The sequence below is a fragment of the Microcaecilia unicolor genome, chromosome 6 (genome assembly GCF_901765095.1).
Source record: "Microcaecilia unicolor chromosome 6, aMicUni1.1, whole genome shotgun sequence".
Classification (NCBI taxonomy): Eukaryota; Metazoa; Chordata; class Amphibia; order Gymnophiona; family Siphonopidae; genus Microcaecilia; species Microcaecilia unicolor.
Genome location: NC_044036.1, coordinates 274,874,792 through 274,893,113, shown reverse-complemented (window position 1 = coordinate 274,893,113; position 18,322 = coordinate 274,874,792). Strand labels below are relative to the sequence as shown.

The 18,322-nt window shown below is 45.8% G+C and overlaps 1 protein-coding gene across 3 annotated transcripts in view; it reads right to left on the bottom strand.

Annotated features, from left to right (window-relative positions):
- RALGPS1 (Ral GEF with PH domain and SH3 binding motif 1) overlaps positions 1-18,322 on the bottom strand; it is a 777,507-nt gene that overhangs the window by 624,681 nt on the left and 134,504 nt on the right. The gene's annotated exons all lie outside the window — the stretch shown is intronic.

Genomic DNA, 18,322 nt, shown 5'->3' with positions numbered 1-18,322 from the left:
TTAATAATTGGAAAAATAACAGAAAAACTAGCAAATTATAGAAGCATTTCATAAGTGAGTTTTCATTCTAGAACAGCGGTCACAACTTGCTCTGGGAGACCATCAGCCAGTAGGGTTTTCAGGACATCCCTAACGAATAAGCATACCCCCATTCAGTAACTACAATTTATTTACTGTAAATTCTTTATTCATATCAAAATCTTGTATATAAAATCAACTACTAAGCTATACCAGGTCCTTCTAATTCTCATACATTCCATCCATACATACTGAATCATATCCTTCCTCATTCAAACTGTTGCTTACTCACAATCACTTTTCCCTTTAAGAAGATGTATCGCTAACTCTTCAATATAACATTTCTTGTCACTACACAAATATGCGACACTTGTTGTTACAAATAGATATGCTATATATTGAATCCAGATGTTATAAATAGTCCTTTGATTGTCACACATTATTTATGAGTGCAATATGAGAAGCTCGTCAGTACGAAAAGTTATTCTATGCGTGTTCTTTAAAAGAATGTTATCACTGTCTTCCTTTTGTCCACACTGCGCTGACTCCTCACGTCACTTTACAAAACTTCTCCATCGGTACCTCAGTGGTGTGCTTCCATTATCATGTTCAAATTGTAAACTTAACTTCCATTGCTGTAAGCTTTGTTTTCTCTTGAATAAAACCGCATTTGTTGACGAAATGGAAATGCCTTTTCTATATGTATGTACTTATTAGTTCTTATTGTGATTTTTAGACTCCTGAGGTGGGCATTTGTGCCGAAACACGCTGCTGTGTTGAGTCAAGTTACAATACAGAATAAAGTGTATTTATCTTCATTTTGTCTTCTTGGTTCCTTGGAAGAGTCCTGTTGATCCATGTTAGCCAGATACATTATCTGGATATCTTTACATCAATATACTCAGCTCCTTGGCTCTTGATTGCCTTCCTCTTAATACCAGCCATCCCCAAGGTGAGACTAGGGAATGAATGATATCAGCCACTCTCAAAATTAGTCAGACAAACTCTTTGAATACAGACACCACAGTGATCCCATTTGTTGATGATATATGTTGTTGGGTTAGCTGCTAAGGATTGGAGGGGGGTCCCTCCCTCAGCCTGGCAGGTTATAAATAAAAATAAAAAAAGGTGAGCTGCTAAAAAAAAAGAAAATAACACAATGGGAGTCTGGGTGTTTCCAGGTAACAAAACAGAATTGTTTGAGTACCTGAAAAGTTTCATACTAAGAAAGCAAGAGAGTAGATAATAGATTAAAAAGTCCAAGGGGGTAATTCTGTATGTGGGCACCTCTTGTTAAGTACCCCAATGCCACATGACAGCCTATTTTGTAATGGCATCTGGATATCCAGATTCCCTTATAAAATACTAACACAAACTGTTATTGGGGTGCCTAAAATCTAGACACCCTCTGTCACAACTGCCAAAGACCTGACGTAACTACAGGCACCTAAATGCAGCAAAGATGCATGTAACCTGTGAGTGGCATCAGCCTATCCTTCTTCCATGCTCCACCCATGTGGGGTGTGTATATGTAAGTGGGGGACTGAGTAATAACTTGAAAAGAAGAAGTGTGTAAGTGGTGGGGTGCATGTATCTGTGTGATTGAGTTGTATAGGAGTGGCCTGCCCCCTTGTATTTACTCGCCATATCACTTACGTGTGCTCATACAGAATATTGCATAGCTGCTTGCTGTCAATTAAACGCATAAGTGTATCTTTACCTGCGGAAATGCCAGTATTCTGTACATTCATGTGTGCAACTGGCACTTAAATATGGGCTGCTGTTATAGAAATGCCCATTAACTGTCTCATCAAGTTTGCTTCATTATTCCTATCTACAATCATTGCAGTTGCCAGTCACAGAACATGACTATTTAATTACTTGTGACATTTATATCCCACATTATCCCAAACAAGTTTGAGTTCAATATGGCTTACAACAAACAGTATAGGATACATAACAATGCATAAGAAAGTAATTTGTTGTAAGAATCCAATTTTATAATACAATATCATAAACATTTAGAAAATCTATTATGAATAAAAAATTGTACATGAAGCAAAGAGAAAGTTAATGGTAAATAGAGTTATAACCAATTCAGGTAATAATTAAATGTTTGAGATATGGTCGTTCTTTGTGAGGGTTTATTTGAAAAGGAACGATTTAAGGATTTTGTGGAATCTAGTTTATTCCTTTATATTTCTACGTTGAATATATGACTACTTTCAATACCTCACCTTATCCCAATATTTTTATCTTTTTCTTTTGTTCTTTACTATTTTTGACATAAATATATAAAATCACCCACTTAAACACAAAGGAATCCTGTATAGAAGGTGTGGAACCCAACAAAATAGCAGTGATTAGATGGCAACATCAGTAATTGGGAAGCGAAGCCAGCACTGGCCAGATTTCTATGGTCTGTGCCCTGATCATGGCTGGTCAGATTTGGATGGGCTGGAGTGGGGCTTCAGTGACAACTTCAGAAGTTGGAGAACAAGGCCAATGCGAGGCAGGCTTCTACAGTTTGTGCCATGAAAATGGCAAGGACAGATCAAGTATACATATATAGTTATGCTATGAGTTTATCTTGCTGGGCAGACTGGTTAGACCGTACAGATCTTTATCTGCCATTATCTACTATGTTACGGGAAAATTAGGTTCTTACCATGATAATTTTCTTTCCTTTAGTCATAGCAGATGAAGCCATTACGTATGGGTTGTGTCCATCAACCAGCAGGGGGAGATAGAGAGCACTCAATTTTTCACAGTGCCTCATGGCCAGCTAGCTCCACTGCCTCTTCAGTATTTGAAGCTTCCAAAGCAGTATGGCAAACCGCAATGGGAATAACATGAACTTTCCTCACAGCAAACGATGGCCCCTTAACAAGGGCATAAACTTCAAAAAAGGAGGGAATGAACTCATCCTCCTGGAGGGAATAAACTCGTCCTCCACTTTGTATAAACGGAGGGAATACTTGCATCCTCCTGGAGGGAATGAACTCATCCTCCTATAACTGTAACAAGAATCCTGAAGACTGTTTTCCGACTCCCCAAGGAAGGAATATAACTTCAGGAAACAAGAACAGCACCTAAAATCAGAATCACTGCAATACAGACAATCATACAGGGAGGGCTCATGGCTTCATCTGCTATGACTAAAGGGAAGAAAATTATCATGGTAAGAACCTAATTTTCCCTTCCTTGTCATCAAGCAGATGAAGCCATTACGTATGGGATGTAACAAAGCAATCCCTAAATAGGGTGGGAACAAGCCACACCACGCGCTAGCACCTGTGCTCCAAAACGCGCATCCCTCCTGGCAGCCACATCCAGCCTGTAATGTCGGGCGAAAGAGAGCTTAGAAGCCCATGTTGCAGCACTGCAAATCTCATGAACAGATAGTGCTCCAGTTTCCGCCCAGGAAAAGGAAATCACTCTTGTGGAATGTGCCTTAAAGGCTTCAGGTCGAGCCCGGCCAGACAGCAGATATGCTGAAAAGATAGCTTCTTTGAGCCAATGGGCAATAGTGGCTTTAGACGCTGAAGACCCTCTGAGAGGACCTGCAAACAGCACAAAAAGATGATCAGAGGTCCTGAAAGAATTTGTAATTCGCAGATACTGCAACAGAGTCCTGCGCACATCCAAAAGGTGCAACTTCCCAAATGAATCTGGAAACTCCTCCTCAACAAAGGAGGGAAGAAAAACAGGCTGGTTTAGGTGAAACGCTGAAACCACCTTAGGCATGAAGGAAGGCACGGTCCGAACTGTGACCCCTGACTCTGAGAATTGCAGAAAAGGGTCTCTACAGGAAAGCGCCTGGAGCTCCGACACCCGTCTCGCCGAGGTAATGGCCACTAAAAAAACGGCCTTCAGTGTCAAATCTTTCTCTGAAGCACACCAAAGCGGTTCAAAGGGAGCCCCCTGAAGGGCCTTCAATACTAACCCCAGGTTCCAAGCTGGACAAGGTGCCCGCACGGGAGGACGGAGCTGAAGCACCCCTCTAAGAAACCGTGCCACATCTGGATGAGCAGCTAAGGACACGCCTTCAACCTTGCCACACAGGGAGGCCAATGCTGCCACTTGCACCCGCAGGGAATTATAGGCCAAGCCTTTGTGTACACCATCCTGCAAAAAGTCCAGAATCGGCGAGACAGGAGCCAGCAACGGGGAAAGCGCTCTTGAAACACACCAGACTTCAAACTGGCGCCAAATCCTAGCATAAGCCATGGAAGTGGAGTGCTTACGGGCCTGCAGGAGAGTGGAAATTACCTTACTTGAGTAGCCTTTATCTCTCAATTGCGCCCTCTCAATCGCCATGCCATAAGACCAAAGCAGCAGGCGTCCTCCATGGCCACCGGACCCTGTGACAACAGGTGCAAAACCAGAGGCAACGAAAAGGGAGCCTCCAACAGCATCTGTCGGAGGTCCGCATAGCAAGGCCTCCTGGGCCAATCCGGGGCGATGAGCACCACTTCTCCTGGATGCAGCCAAATCCGCAGGAGAACTCGCCCTATCAAGGGCCACGGAGGGAAGACATACAGCAAGCCCAGGGGCCAGGGTTGAGCCAAGGCATCCAACCTGGCAGAGCGAGGATCCCTCCGTCTGCTGAAGAAGCACGGGACTTTAGCATTGGAACCGGTTGCCATAAGATCCATCACTGGCTTGCCCCATTTGGCACATATCTGCAGGAATACATCATCTGCTAGTTCCCACTCCGCTGGATCGATCTGATGCCTGCTTAGATAGTCGGCTTGCATGTTGCTCTGACCTGCAATGTGAGCTGCTGACAGGGACTGTAGATGCAGCTCGGCCCAGTGGCAAATTTGTTCTGCCTGCGCGGCTAGAGCTCTGCACTGAGTGCCGCCTTGTTGATTTATGTAGGCCACTGCTGTCGTGTTGTCCGACATCACTCGGACAGCCAATCCTTCCAGGGTCACTTGAAAGGCCAGAAGAGCCAGAAACACCGCTTTCAACTCCAGGCGGTTGATAGACCACTCCGACTCGTCGGGCGTCCACAGACCCTGGGCATGCTTCCCCTGGCAATGTGCACCCCAGCCCTTCAGGCTGGCATCTGTCACCACTAGGCACCAATCGGGGAGCGCCAGCGGCATTCCCGCCGCAACATGCTGTCCGAGAGCCACCACTCCATACTGAGGCCCGCAGGGAGCCAAGAAAGTCTGCACTGATAATCCTGAGATACTGGAGACCCTCGTTGAAGTAGAGAATACTGTAGAGGTCTCAGGTGCGCTCTCGCCCATGGCACCACTTCCAAGGTGGCCGTCATCGATCTCAACAGCTGGACAATGTCCCAAGCTCACGGGCGGGGCATCCTCAGGAGCAGACGGACCTGATTCAGAATTTTGCACCGCCTTTGCTCGGGAAGAAACACATAGCCGAGGCTGTGTCGAACCTGGCCCCCAAATATTCTAGAGATTGCGAGGGGGTCAGGTAACTTTTGGCCATATTGACGACCCAGCCCAGAGATTGAAGGACTGAAACCACTCTGGCTGTAGCTAGATGACTCTCTTTTTCTGAGTCTGCTCGGATGAGCCAGTCGTCTAGGTATGGGTGAACCTGGATACCCTCTCGCCTGAGAAAGGCAGCTACTACCACCATTACCTTGGAGTAGGTTCGGGGAGCTGTGGCGAGGCCAAAAGGCAAGGCTCGAAACTGGAAATGTTTTCCCAACACCGCCAACCGCAGAAACTTCTGGTGCGGGGGCCAAATTGGTATGTGCAAGTAAGCTTCTTTCAGGTCCAGAGACGTGAGAAACTCTCCTGTCTGTACCGCCACAATGACGGAGTGCAGGGTTTCCATGTGAAAATGCCGCACTCTTAAGGACTTGTTTAGCTCTTTTAAGTCCAGGATTGGGCGAAAAGACCCGCCTTTTCGTTGCACCACAAAGTAAATGGAGTAGCGGCCTAGACCTTGTTCGGCAGAAGGCACCGGGGTCACAGCCCCTATCCGGCACAGACTGTGCAAAGTCTCCTCTACCACCGCCCGTTTGGCGGCAGAACTGCATCGGGACTCCACAAACACGTCTCTCACCGGGGCATCGAATTCTATTCGGTATCCGTCTATGATCAGGTCCAAGACCCACTGATCTGCGGAGATTTTGGCCCACTCCTCGAAAAAGAGGGAAAGTCTTCCTCCAATGACAGGAAACGAGGAGGGGGCCGGCGCACCATCATTGAGAGAGTCGCCCTTGAACTCCAGGCCTTGAACCGGCAGCTGCGGAACGTTTGTCCGAGCGACAGGAGTTTCTCTGCTGAAAGCGGGCACGCGTAGTGAACCCAGCAGCACGCCCCGGGCGGTACCTTCTAGCTTCACGGAAGTGAGGTCTGTAAGAGAAGCGGACCGCCTGACCCTTAGAGGAAGGCTTCGGCCTATCTTCAGGCAAGCGCTGAGGTTTGAAATCCCCCAGGCCTTTAACAATGTTTTCCAGCTCCTCACCAAACAGGAGAAGGCCTTGAAAGGGCAACTTCACCAACCTTTGCTTAGAGGCCATGTCCGCCGCCCAATGTTGTAGCCAAAGAGTGCGGCGAGCCGCCACTGCTACAGCCATTTGTTTAGCCGAAGCTCTGACCATATCATAAAGGGCATCAGCCAAAAAGGACAAGGCCGACTCCATCCGTGGAGCCACTTCAGATAAGGTCTCTGCTCCATCACCGGGCTGTTCCACTGCCTGCTGTAACCAAGCCAGGCAGGCTCTAGCAGCATAATAACTGCATGCAGATGCCCGAACAGTGAGACCTGCCAAATCAAAGGACCGCTTCAGAGCTGAATCAAGCCTGCGGTCTTGAATATCCTTCAGGGCAACACCTCCTTCAACAGGGAGGGTAGTTCTCTTTGTCACAGCCGTGACCAGGGCATCCACTTTAGGCATTGCAAAGTGAGCCAAATGTTCCTCATTCAGAGGGTATAATTGCCCCATAGTCCTGGCAACCTTCAAAGGTCCCTCGGGGTCAGCCCATTGAGCCAAAATAAGCTCTTGGATGGAGTCATGCAAAGGAAAGGCTCGAGCAGGCTTTCTGGTACTAGCCATCCTTGGATTAACAGAGGAGGCTGTGCCACTCCCAGGATCTTCAATCGAGAGGGCTTGTAAGGCATTTGAAATAAGCGCCGGCAGCTCCTCGCGGTGGAAAATCCTCACCGCAGATGGATCATCAAGCTCCTGTGGCAATTCTGCACCCGACTCTGGCTCCTCAGCCCAAGTTCTGCCAGAATCCTCATAGCCCGACCACGGGGGGGGGGGGGGGGGGGGGGGGGGGGGAAGGGAGGTGCACCACACTCAGAAGAGGAATTATCCCTTCTGCGTTTATCAGAAGGATGAGAAACAGGCAAAGCCAACTCCAAAAGGCCAGGATCCACCGGGGGGGGGGGGGGGGGGGCAGGCAGAGGGTCCGAAGAACCCTGTGGAAGAGCTCTTTTAAGCATGTACACCCTATGCAGCATTAAAACAAAATCAGGGGAGAAAACCGCTCCCTGACCACCCGGATCCTGCCCAGGGCTATCAGCTCTATTATTAGCCTCACTCAGAGGACCCCCCCGGATTCAGGGCTCTCCGTCGCAACGGAGGCCGCGCCATGTGGAAAATCCAATATGGCGTCCGCTGCCAGCTCAGAGCGCAAAAGATCGCCGCTCGCCATGCTCGGGCCGGCTCTACCGTCTGTACAGCACGAATTACAGAGCCCCGCTGCTGATTTGTGCTTGCCACATTTAGAACAGCGCTTTACAGTCTCCGCAGCCATCACCGAAAACGGTAAAATTCAAAAATGGCGGTTCGCGCCAAAAACGTCACGATCGCGGGCCCACCACGGAGCAGTCAGAAAACACTCTTACCTCACTAGACCGAGTATCACAGCTCCGGTCCTGCAGAAGAATCTCAAGAAAAACCTCTTTTCCAAGATCACTGCGCTAAAGCGCAACGCAACTTTTTTTTTTTACGCTGTGAGGAAAGCAGAGGCAAAAGAGGTAAATAAAAACACTCCGGAGGCTCAGATAAGTGGGAAAGGCAGGGAAAGGCGAACCAATGTGCCTGCAACCAATGAGTGGGAAAGGACAGGGAAAAGCAAGCTAATATGTCCACATCCACGGGGGCATGGGTAAGGCAGGGAAAGGGCTGACCAGGCAGATTTTTGATGGAGCTCGAAGAAGCTGCAGCCACCCTGCTTGGGGAGATAGAGAATGCTGAAGAGGCAGTGGAGCTAGCTGGCCATGAGGCACTGTGAAAAATTGAGTGCTCTCTATCTCCCCCTGCTGCTGGTTGATGGACACAACCCATACGTAATGGCTTCATCTTTTTGATGACAAGGAATATGTAGTTCACAGGCACTGCATGTCCGTCCTTTGTCTAAACATGAAGCACTGTAATAATCTAAATAACATTCAATAACAGTTGGGTCACTGGTTGAACATCAAGCCTCTTAGATCCCCTGCATAGCCCGCCAGACAGACCCATCTTCAGGATTATCTGTGCAGTCACTAGGCCCTGTAATTATAAAGCTGTTAGCAGTTGACAGGTCCAGTTGCTGGCTTAATTCTGTCATCTCAGAATTAAGAGCTACTCATGATGCACTGCAGTTTACATGATTCCCCCCCCCCCCCCCCCATCTAATGGAAGTAAAGCGATATCACTAGAGTAGTAGTTTATGGTTTATTCATTTGATATATTGTTAATAATTTAAATATCTAAGTGGTTTATAGTTAAAATAATAATAGAAGAAATTATAATATAGAGTGAAATAGTACTAAAATAAAATAGAGGGTAGGACAGTACAGAGAAAAGAAAAGAAGGCAGTGTGCTTCTGGTCTGTTCAGCTCTAGGTCTTAAGATGAAATCTATCTAGTGAGAAATAAGTGTGGGTCAAAAGAAAGTCTGAAGAACCATGTCTTCAAAGCATTTTTGAAACAGAAATATGAAGTTTCAGGTCTTAAATCAGACAGTAGCTTGTTCCAAATTTGGGGGCCATGACACAGAAAAAAGTATAACCGAAGACCTCCAGTTTAATCTTTGTGTGATGTGGTATAAATAAGGAGATTATTTTGCATTGATATGAGAGCACATGGGGAATGAAAAGGAAAGATAAGAAGCTTCCATAGCAAAAGAAATAGGGAATGAGAATTAAAATAACAGGAAGCCAAGATTCATTTATCAATAAAGGACTTATATGATCAAACTTCTTGACTCCTTGGACCAACTTGACCACAGTTTGTTGTATTATTTGAAGTTGATTAATTTGGGTCATGATACTTAACTGGAGTACAAAAGGAAGGGGTGGGAGATGGACCACGGATGTCAGAAACTGGACAGACTTAATTTTGATTTAAGAAGTTTATTAGTTAAGGACTCAACACAACGTGTTTCGGCCATAGGCCTGCATCAGGAGTCTGTGTAAAATGAAGAACAAATGAACATCTAGTATCCTGATATGATGAAATTGCAGAACGGTCTTGAAAAAGACCTTTTGGTGGTAAGCATATCAGTGGTGATAGAAATAAGCGAAATGCTATCTCCACTGACGTGCTTACCACCAAAAGGTCTTTTTCAAGACCATTCTGCAATTTCATCATATCAGGATACTAGATGTTTCTTTGTCCTTTATTTTACACAGACTCCTGATGCAGGCCTATGGCCGAAACACAATGTTGTATCGAGTCCTTTACCAATAAACATCTTAAATCAAGATTAAGTCTGTCCACTTTCTGGCATCCGTGGTCCATCTCCCACCCCTTACTTTTATCCTCTTGCGTTTCCTCATGGGAACTTAGAGTTCTCCGCGACAGCGGACTCTCTTGGAAACTTAACTGGAGTACAGCATTACAGCAGTCCAGTCTGTTGATCATCAGTGAGAAGATTAGATGCATGGACTTTCACTTAAATAGTGTAGGAAACATGTTGGCATCCAGACTCCAAAACCATAGAGTTTTGGGAGTTTCAGAAGTGAAAATCTTGTTAATCAGTAACTTCTCCCCTGTAGCATGTAAGACAGAGCGCAGTAGAGATCTCCAGGGCCGCCGAGAGGGGGGGACAGGGGGGACAAAATTCCCCGGGCCCGGGCCTCCAAGGGGGCCCGGCACCGCAGTCCCATCAAGTGGCGTACTGAGGGCGGGGCGGTCGTGGTGCTCCTACTGCTAAAATGGGGGTACCGTCCCAGCGCACCCTCCCCTCCAATTAGTGCAATGTATCGCTTTACTTTACTCTCGCCACCCCCTACCCCGCTCTGCAGGCCTCCTCCAAGCTTTCCAGACCCACTAGCATGCAGCATCAGCGAAGCGCTGTCTTTGGCCAGCCCCGGAAGTCTCCTCTGTATAACATCCCGCCTATGCGGGAAGCTGTACAAAGAAAGCTTCCGGGGCAGGCTAAAGGCAGCTCTTCGCTGATGCTGCATGCTAGTGGGTCTGGAAAGCTTGGAGGAGGCCTGCAGAGCGGGGTAGGGGGTGGAGAGAGTAAAGTAAAGGCGTAAAAGGTTGCTTGCTCTTTTCCTGACTCATCGCTGTTTCCGATCCCCGTCGACGAATAAGTCGGTCACGAAGCTGCTTCTTGGCCATGGCATTTAAAGAGCACCTGTGGATCAAGAGGTTGCCATCCATCGGATTAGAATCACCCTGACAAGTCGCAATGTGAAGTCCCTTGAGAAGGTTTGTGCTGATCTGATCCGAGGAGCCAAGGAAAAGAATCTAAAACTGAAAGGACCTGTTTGTGTGCCTACCGAGGTATTGCATGAGATTTCAGAGGCGGGAAATGCAATAATGTCTTGGAGATTTGTTACAAATTTGATTTTTTTTGTTTTTGTTTGTTTTGAAGTTATGCATTAATTTAGCTTGTTAATGATCACAGCCATACGTTTATTGAAAGGAGTGAGCTGGTGCTAAGTTTGTTGATGTGCATTCGGATTCAATGTCTGAGGAAGAAATTGAAGCTTTTTCTGCTGTTTTGCCATTCAAAGCATCAGATTGACAGTTTGATTCTCCCGTCAGTTTATAAAAGGCCCTCTCAATGTAGACAACTCAGCTGTAGATATGACTTGTCCCTCATGTTTTTGTGATAGGTATACACACAAGCTTGAAAATTAAGAAAACAATTGCCTACTGACTTTTAAATATAGAATATGTATCCTGCCCCTTATCCCTTATTTGTCCTGTCTGTCTGTCCAAATTAGATTGTAAGCTCTCTTGAGCATGGACTGTCTCTTTATGTTCAATTGTGAAGCGCTGCGTACCTCTGGTGGCTCTATAGAAATAAGTAGTAGTAGTAGAGAGCTGAGGTGGAAAAGCAATGTCAGCCAGACCTTAGGGAAAGGGAAAAGGGGGTGGAGAGAGGAGGAAGATCAGTCACATGGTGATGCCAGTCCCAAGGGGAAGAAGGGAGAGCAAAGCCAGCCCAGACCTCAAGGGAAGGGAAAAGGAGAGTGGACAGAGGAGGAAAAGCAATGCTAGACCGAAGGGGAAGCGGGGGTGGAGAGGCAGAGAGTGATGCCAGACCTCAGAGGAAGGGGGAAGAAGAAGGGAAAGTGATACCAGGCCACAGGGGAAGGAGAAAAGTAAAATAGGAGGTACTGGAAAGCAGAAGATGGATGGTGAAGGGGAGAGGAAAGATAAAGATGGAGAGAGGGGGAGATGTTGGAATGCATCATGTAAAAAGGACAGAGGGGGCCCATGCTGGATGGAAGGGGCAGAGAAAGCGGGCAGACACCAATGGAAAGGGGGAAAGGAGGGCAGACACAGAATGGAAGAGAGTACAACAGTGGATGGAAGGGGCAGAGAAAGGGCAGACGCTGGATGGAAGGGAGGAAGCAGATGCTGGATGGAAGCGAGAGAGTGAAGAGAAGAAGAGGAAAGCAGAAACCAGAGACGACAAAGGTAGAAAAAAGATTATTATTATTATTTTATTTTTTTGCTTTAGGATAAAGTAGTATTGTAGTTGTGATGATAAATACAAAATGAAAATAAGGTAATCTTTCTATTAGACTAATTTTAATACATTTTTGACTAACTTTCAGAGACCAAAACCCCATCCTCAGCTCAGGACAGGATACCGTAACATACTGACCTGAGGAAGGAGGTTTTGGCCTCTGAAAGCTAATTGAAAAATGTATTTTAGTCCAACAAAATGGTATCATCTTATGTACCATTTTTTTGTTTTATTTCTGTTTGTTAATTTGTAAAGTGGTGATTGGTATTTGTCAGTTTTTTTCACATTTACATGTGCTGTCTTTATATTGCTCAGTACTAGGGGACATGCATCACTGTTTCTGTGGTGTTGCATTGTATGCAGAATCTGACTTATTTGGGGTTCAGTTTAATTTTTGTCTACATATTTCTATTTTTAGTTTGTGTTTACTTATTCTATCCTTGGTGAGGATGTATTTGTGTTCTATGTGAAAGCACTCACTGCCATGTTTAAGATGCTGCCTTTTCCTAGGTACACCCTTGTTGTGTGACCGTGGATTATTATTAAAAAAAAAATTTTCATATAGAGGAGGGGGGTGTTAAAAAAATGATAGGCCCCGGGTGTCAAATACACTAGGTACGCCACTGGTCCCACCCGCCCTCCGTCGTCGACCGTCTGCCACCGGGCCGGACCCCCTGCATTGAAATCACAGTGACTCTCACCTCTATGTGAAAGTGCTGCAGGCAGCAGCAGATCGCCTCCCTTCGGGTCTCCTTCCCGCCCTTGTCTGACGCAACTTCTGCGAGGTCGTGACACAGGGAGGGAAGGACGCCCAAAGGGAGGCGATCTGCTGCTGCCTGCAGCACTTTCACACGGAGGTGAGAGGCGCTGTGATTTCAATGCAGGGGCCCGGCCCGGTGGTGGACGGAGGGGGTCGGGGGGAGCGGCGGAGGCGATGACTTTGGGGGGGCCCCGGGGCGGTCTTGTCCCGGGCCTGGCCCAGTCTCTCGGCGGCCCTGGAGATCTCTAATCTTCAACATATGGTCTAGGGTCAAGGCTGATCCTCCCTCTTGATCCACACATTAATAAAGATCAATCCTTCTTGAAATGTAATTCTTTCAAGGCATTTCTTAGGAACATTTTCAAATGTTTCCCTATGTCCTGTGGACTCTTGAGAATGTATATTATCACAAGCTAATATGTATTTTTCTTATGGTTATGTCACTGCTTGATGAATTATGATGGCTATTCCAGCTTGGGAGTAGAAATAAAACAGTTGCTTCTTGTTAAAAACCCTTGCAAGTCTACCATAAGACAGAGCTAATAATTTATCAAAGGTAATTCCTACGCATTAAGTTATAATCTATTGAAGCTCACAAATAATGCTAGAAAGGACAAAATGTCCTTTCTTGTCAAAAAAACATTTCAGTAACGCAGGGTTTTAGCTTCACTTATTCATGTCAGGGCTTTAAAATATGCTGATACTGGATGTAAAAAGCAAAAGAATTCCAAAGTTTGTGTGCTGGTTTTTTTCAGTAAGTAAAATTTTGATGATGGCTTTAGCAGCACTGTCAATGCAATATGCACATTGTATTAAAGAGATGGAAAGTTGACAACTGATGGTTTGTGAATCTGCACTAAATCCATGCCAAAAAAAGGTTCTTTCTTTCCATGACAGATCAGATGTTTCTTTGTGACATTAGAAATATTAACAAAACAACTCTACACATTAAAACATTTAGGGCCCTGCTAGACACACCCATATATTCCTATGGGTATCTTTAGCATTTAGCGCGTGAGCTAATGTTTAGCATGCATTAAAAATGATAGCGCGCACTTAGAGCTGATTAGTAAACAGGGCCCTTAAAGATAATATGGACCTTCATACATAGAAAGAACTTGAAGATTCATATTCATCTCTCTATATAAAACGCACCTCCAACGTTCTAATGAAGCCTCTGTTAGCCAACATTCTAAGTGAAGGGGGTGAGATCGCATTGTGTCTGCCCCGCCCACGCGTCAAACGTGATGACGTTGAGGGCGGAGCAATGACACTCAACCAATCGCATCGCTCGGCAGCGAAGCGTCAGGGAAGGAGGCAGCGCTCTCGATGTCTAGCCTTCCCTTCGCTGTGTTCCGCCTTCTTCTGACGTCAAGGATGACGTCAAAAGAAGGCGGAACACAGCGAAGGGAAACCTAGACGTTGGGAGCACCGCCTCCTTCCCTGACGCTTCGCTGCCGGAACCACCACGGAGGTAAATTTAAAAACAAGAAAAAAAAAAAAAACCCATGTTGGGGGGAGAGAAGAGGGTGGCCACTAAAGTACAACAATGGGAGCGGGAGGGCAGGGGAGAAATGACAGCATGGATGCGAAGGGGGGGGGGGAGAAGAGGGCGGGCCAGGCTGGGACATGGGAGAGAGAGGAGCATGGATGCGAGGGGGGATCATGGAAGGGAGACAGGGGACTTGCTGGAAATGGATGAATGGAGGCGGCAGGGGACAGAGGAGCATGGATGGCAATGGATTGGGGATGGCCATGGATTGGGAGGGCAGGGCTCAGGGAGAGAGGGCAATTGCTGGAAAGGGATGAATGGAGGGGGCAGGGGACAGAGGAGCATGGATGGCCATGGATTGGGGATGGCCATGGATTGGGAGGGCAGGACTCAGGGAGAGAGGGCAATTGCTGGAAAGGGATGAATGGAGGGGGCAGGGGACAGAGGAGCATGGATGGCCATGGATTGGAAGGGCAGGACTCAGGGAGAGAGGGGAATTGCTGGATAGGGATGAATGGAGGGGACAGATGGCCATGGATGGATATGGATTGCAGAGCTGGCCTCAGGGAGAGAGGGGAATTGCTGGATAGGGATGAATGGAGGGGCCAGGTGACAAAGGAGCATGGATGGGCATGGATTGGAAGGGCAGGACTCAGAGACAGGGGAATTGCTGGATAGGGATGAATGGAGGGGACAGATGGCCATGGATGCATATGGATTGCAGGGCAGGCCTCAGGGAGAGAGCGGAATTGCTGGATAGGGATGAATGGAGGGGCCAGGTGACAAAGGAGCATGGATTGGACTCACACTTTCACTCTGACTCTCACAGTCACTCTCACATACACTCTCCCAAACATACACACTCCGAGGAAAACCTTGCTAGCGCACGTTTCATTTGTGTCAGAAACGGGCCTTTTTTACTAGTCTTTATATATTTTAGAGTGGAGAGTAGTTTTGAAGATATGACCTGACTGATATTTCTCCTGTTTCTACACTGCAGTCTTCTGGACGCATTTCTGATTAGAAATATTAAAGAAAAGTTTAACATGACTGATTACTCTTCCTTCTATTTCTCCATAGCATTACCGACATGATGTGGTAGGGCACCAATATGTACACTCTATGTAGTCACAGAGATTATGCACCTTGAATCTAGATCTAGGAGGAAGAATTAAAACTGTGTATACAAAGAATAATAAAGTGGAATTGATTTTGCCACAATCCTCACATCTCCCCACCTAGCCAAGTTCTAGAAATTTCTGTAAGGTGAGATCCAAGATGGTGGCCATCTAGCTGTGCATATTTGCTGAGTTTTGTCAGTGCCTCATACTTGTGTGCAACATGGTGAAGCCTAGGGATCAAATGTATGTCTTTCTCTAAGAACCCCCAGATTATTCGGTCTTCCTATCAGGTGTTAATGAGCACTTTTATGGTTACTGGCCCTAGCAGTGGTGCTATAGAAATTCTGTTGCAAAGGAACATGAAGTAGTCCCTCCACTGAAGCTGGAAACATCACTGAGCCCTGAGGATCAGGCCTTTGCTCCCTTGACTGTACAGAGCTTTCTTTTTCACTTCACCATTTTTCTGGAGCACAATGCCTCGAAGCTATATATGCAGAATTATCCCTGAAACAACTTAAAATCGCTTTGAAAACCTGGCTTTTTAACCTTGCTTTTGGCTCTGCAGAGAGAGGTATCACCCGTCTGTCAGGGTTTGCTCTTTGTCCCCTTGTTCTCCTCTACTACTACTACTACTTATCATTTCTATAGTGCTACAAGGCATATGCAGCGCTGTACACCATACACAAAGACAGTCCTTGCTCAAAGAGCTTACAATCAAGATAAGACAGTACACTTAAGACAGAACAATTAAGGGTAAGGGAATAAAGCGATGAGGATAAAGGACAGGGCAAGTGAGTTAGGAGTCAAAAGCAATGGTAAAGAGGTGGGTTTTGAGTTTGGACTTGAAAACGGCCAAAGACGGGGCTAGACGTACAGGCTCAGGAAGTCTATTCCAGGTGTGAGGTGCAGCAAGATAAAAGGAGCGGAGTCTTGAATTAGCAGTAGAGGAGAAAGGGACAGATAAGAGAGATTTATCTACAGAATGGAGTACTCGAGGGGGGACGTAGGGGGAGACAAGAATGGAGAGGTACTGGGAGCGGCAGAGTGAATGCACTTATAGGTCAATAGGAGAAATCTGAATTGAATACAGAAATGGATAGGGAGCCAGTGAAGTGACTTAAGGAGAGGGCTAATGTGGGCATAGCAACTTTGGCGGAAAATGAGTCGCGCAGCAGAGTTTTGGATTGATTGAAGAGGAGAGAGATGGCTAAGAGGAAGGCCGGTGAGAAGTAGGTTACAATAATCAAGCCGAGAGGTGATAAGAGTGTGGATAAGGGTTCTGGTAGAGTGCTCAGAGATGAGGGGACGGATTTTACTGATGTTATAGAGAAAGAAATGACAGGTTTTGGCAATCTGCTGAATGTGAGCAGAGAAGGAGAGAGAGGAGTCAAAGATGACCCCAAGGTTATGAGCTGATGAGACAGAGAGAATGAGAGTGCCATCCCCCAAAATAGTGAAAGGGGGAGAGGAGAAGTAGGTTTTGGGGAAAAGATGAGAAGCTCGGTTTTAGCCATGTTAAGTTTGAGATGTTGTTGAGACATCCAGGCAGGCTGAAACTTTGGTCTGGATGCTGGTTTCCCTCTTCGTCCATGATGACCCACTTACCTACCTACCTTCTAATTCTCCTTCTAACATGACTTTTGAGTGTATTGAGTTTTCTTTCCTATCCAAAATTGTAATTCCTTTCCTACTAAATATTTGTAATTTTTTTTAGCCTGTACACTGCCCTGGTCTGACAGTTAGTAAGGGCGGTATAGAAAGTGAAATAAATGAATTGATTAAATGAATGGAGGAAAAGAGGAAGGTGTTATGAAGAGGCTGAGGGGAAGAGAGAGCCAGAGAATGGCACAATTTGAGTGTGAAAGCATGCACCATCAATCAACTAAAATACCATACACTCATCTACTAACTCACAAACACGTGCACTCTCGTATTTATGCAGCACACACACATGCCCAAAACATACAAGCAGCTCACTTCCAGGCAACCCAATCACACAGATATATGCACCCCACCACTTATACAATTCCTCTGTCCAAGTTATTACTCAGGCAACCTCCCACTTACACATACACACCATAGTCATCCACTCAGCAAAACATGCCTATTTGCAATACTTTCAGTGTGCCTTTGACCACTTCTTTTCAATCTAGTGCTACAGTCATTTTCTACCCTGCCACCCTGGGGTTTCTTATCCTCCTCCATCCAGAATGCAATAACCCTTACCCCTGTTCAGTTTTCCCTTACACGCACCCTACTGAATTTCTCTATTTTAGAAAAAGGAGCTCAATTTCTGAAAGAAATTAACTTGTATTCAGCAGTAACCTTTGGTGGTTGTGCTCCTAATTGTGAAGACTGAATACATATAGAGGATGAAGCAAAAAAACAGTAACCCCCCCTCCCCCCTCACCCCTATAGTTTTTTGTGTGTTCTCTCAGCAACCGCTTGGAATTTCAAAGTGAAATTTTATAGCTTTTTTGCTGTTGCTTATCTACGTTTATGTGCCACGTGGAACGAGATTATCTTTAAGACAGTAAAGTTACAGACTGTTTAGTGTGTGACTGCCCAATGATTTTCAAACGTTCATTAATGTTTGCACTGTAAAACTACCATTATTTGAATAAAATGGGGTAACAGCTTATTGTTAATGTCACAGTGATGTACAGTCTGGGGAGCAGTACTGGAGGCCTATCACAAACCCCATCCAAAGTAGCAAACAATTGCCAAACTCAAGGAAGCTCTGCAGATGATTGAGGCAGCTTGCCACAAGGACTGATTGACAAAGCTGTTAAGAACTTCACAAAGTGACTGAAGGCCTGTGTTAAAGCTGGGGGTGGACAATCTGAACATTCACAGTGTCTGCAAAACTCTGATACATTGTTAACTGCATCATTTGAATTACTTTATTTTACTGTGTTTTAACTCAAACATTCTTAATACACAAAAATCACTAGTTAGTAATACTAAAATGTCAGTAACATCAACATAGCTTAAGATAATTAAATCTTGTTTAA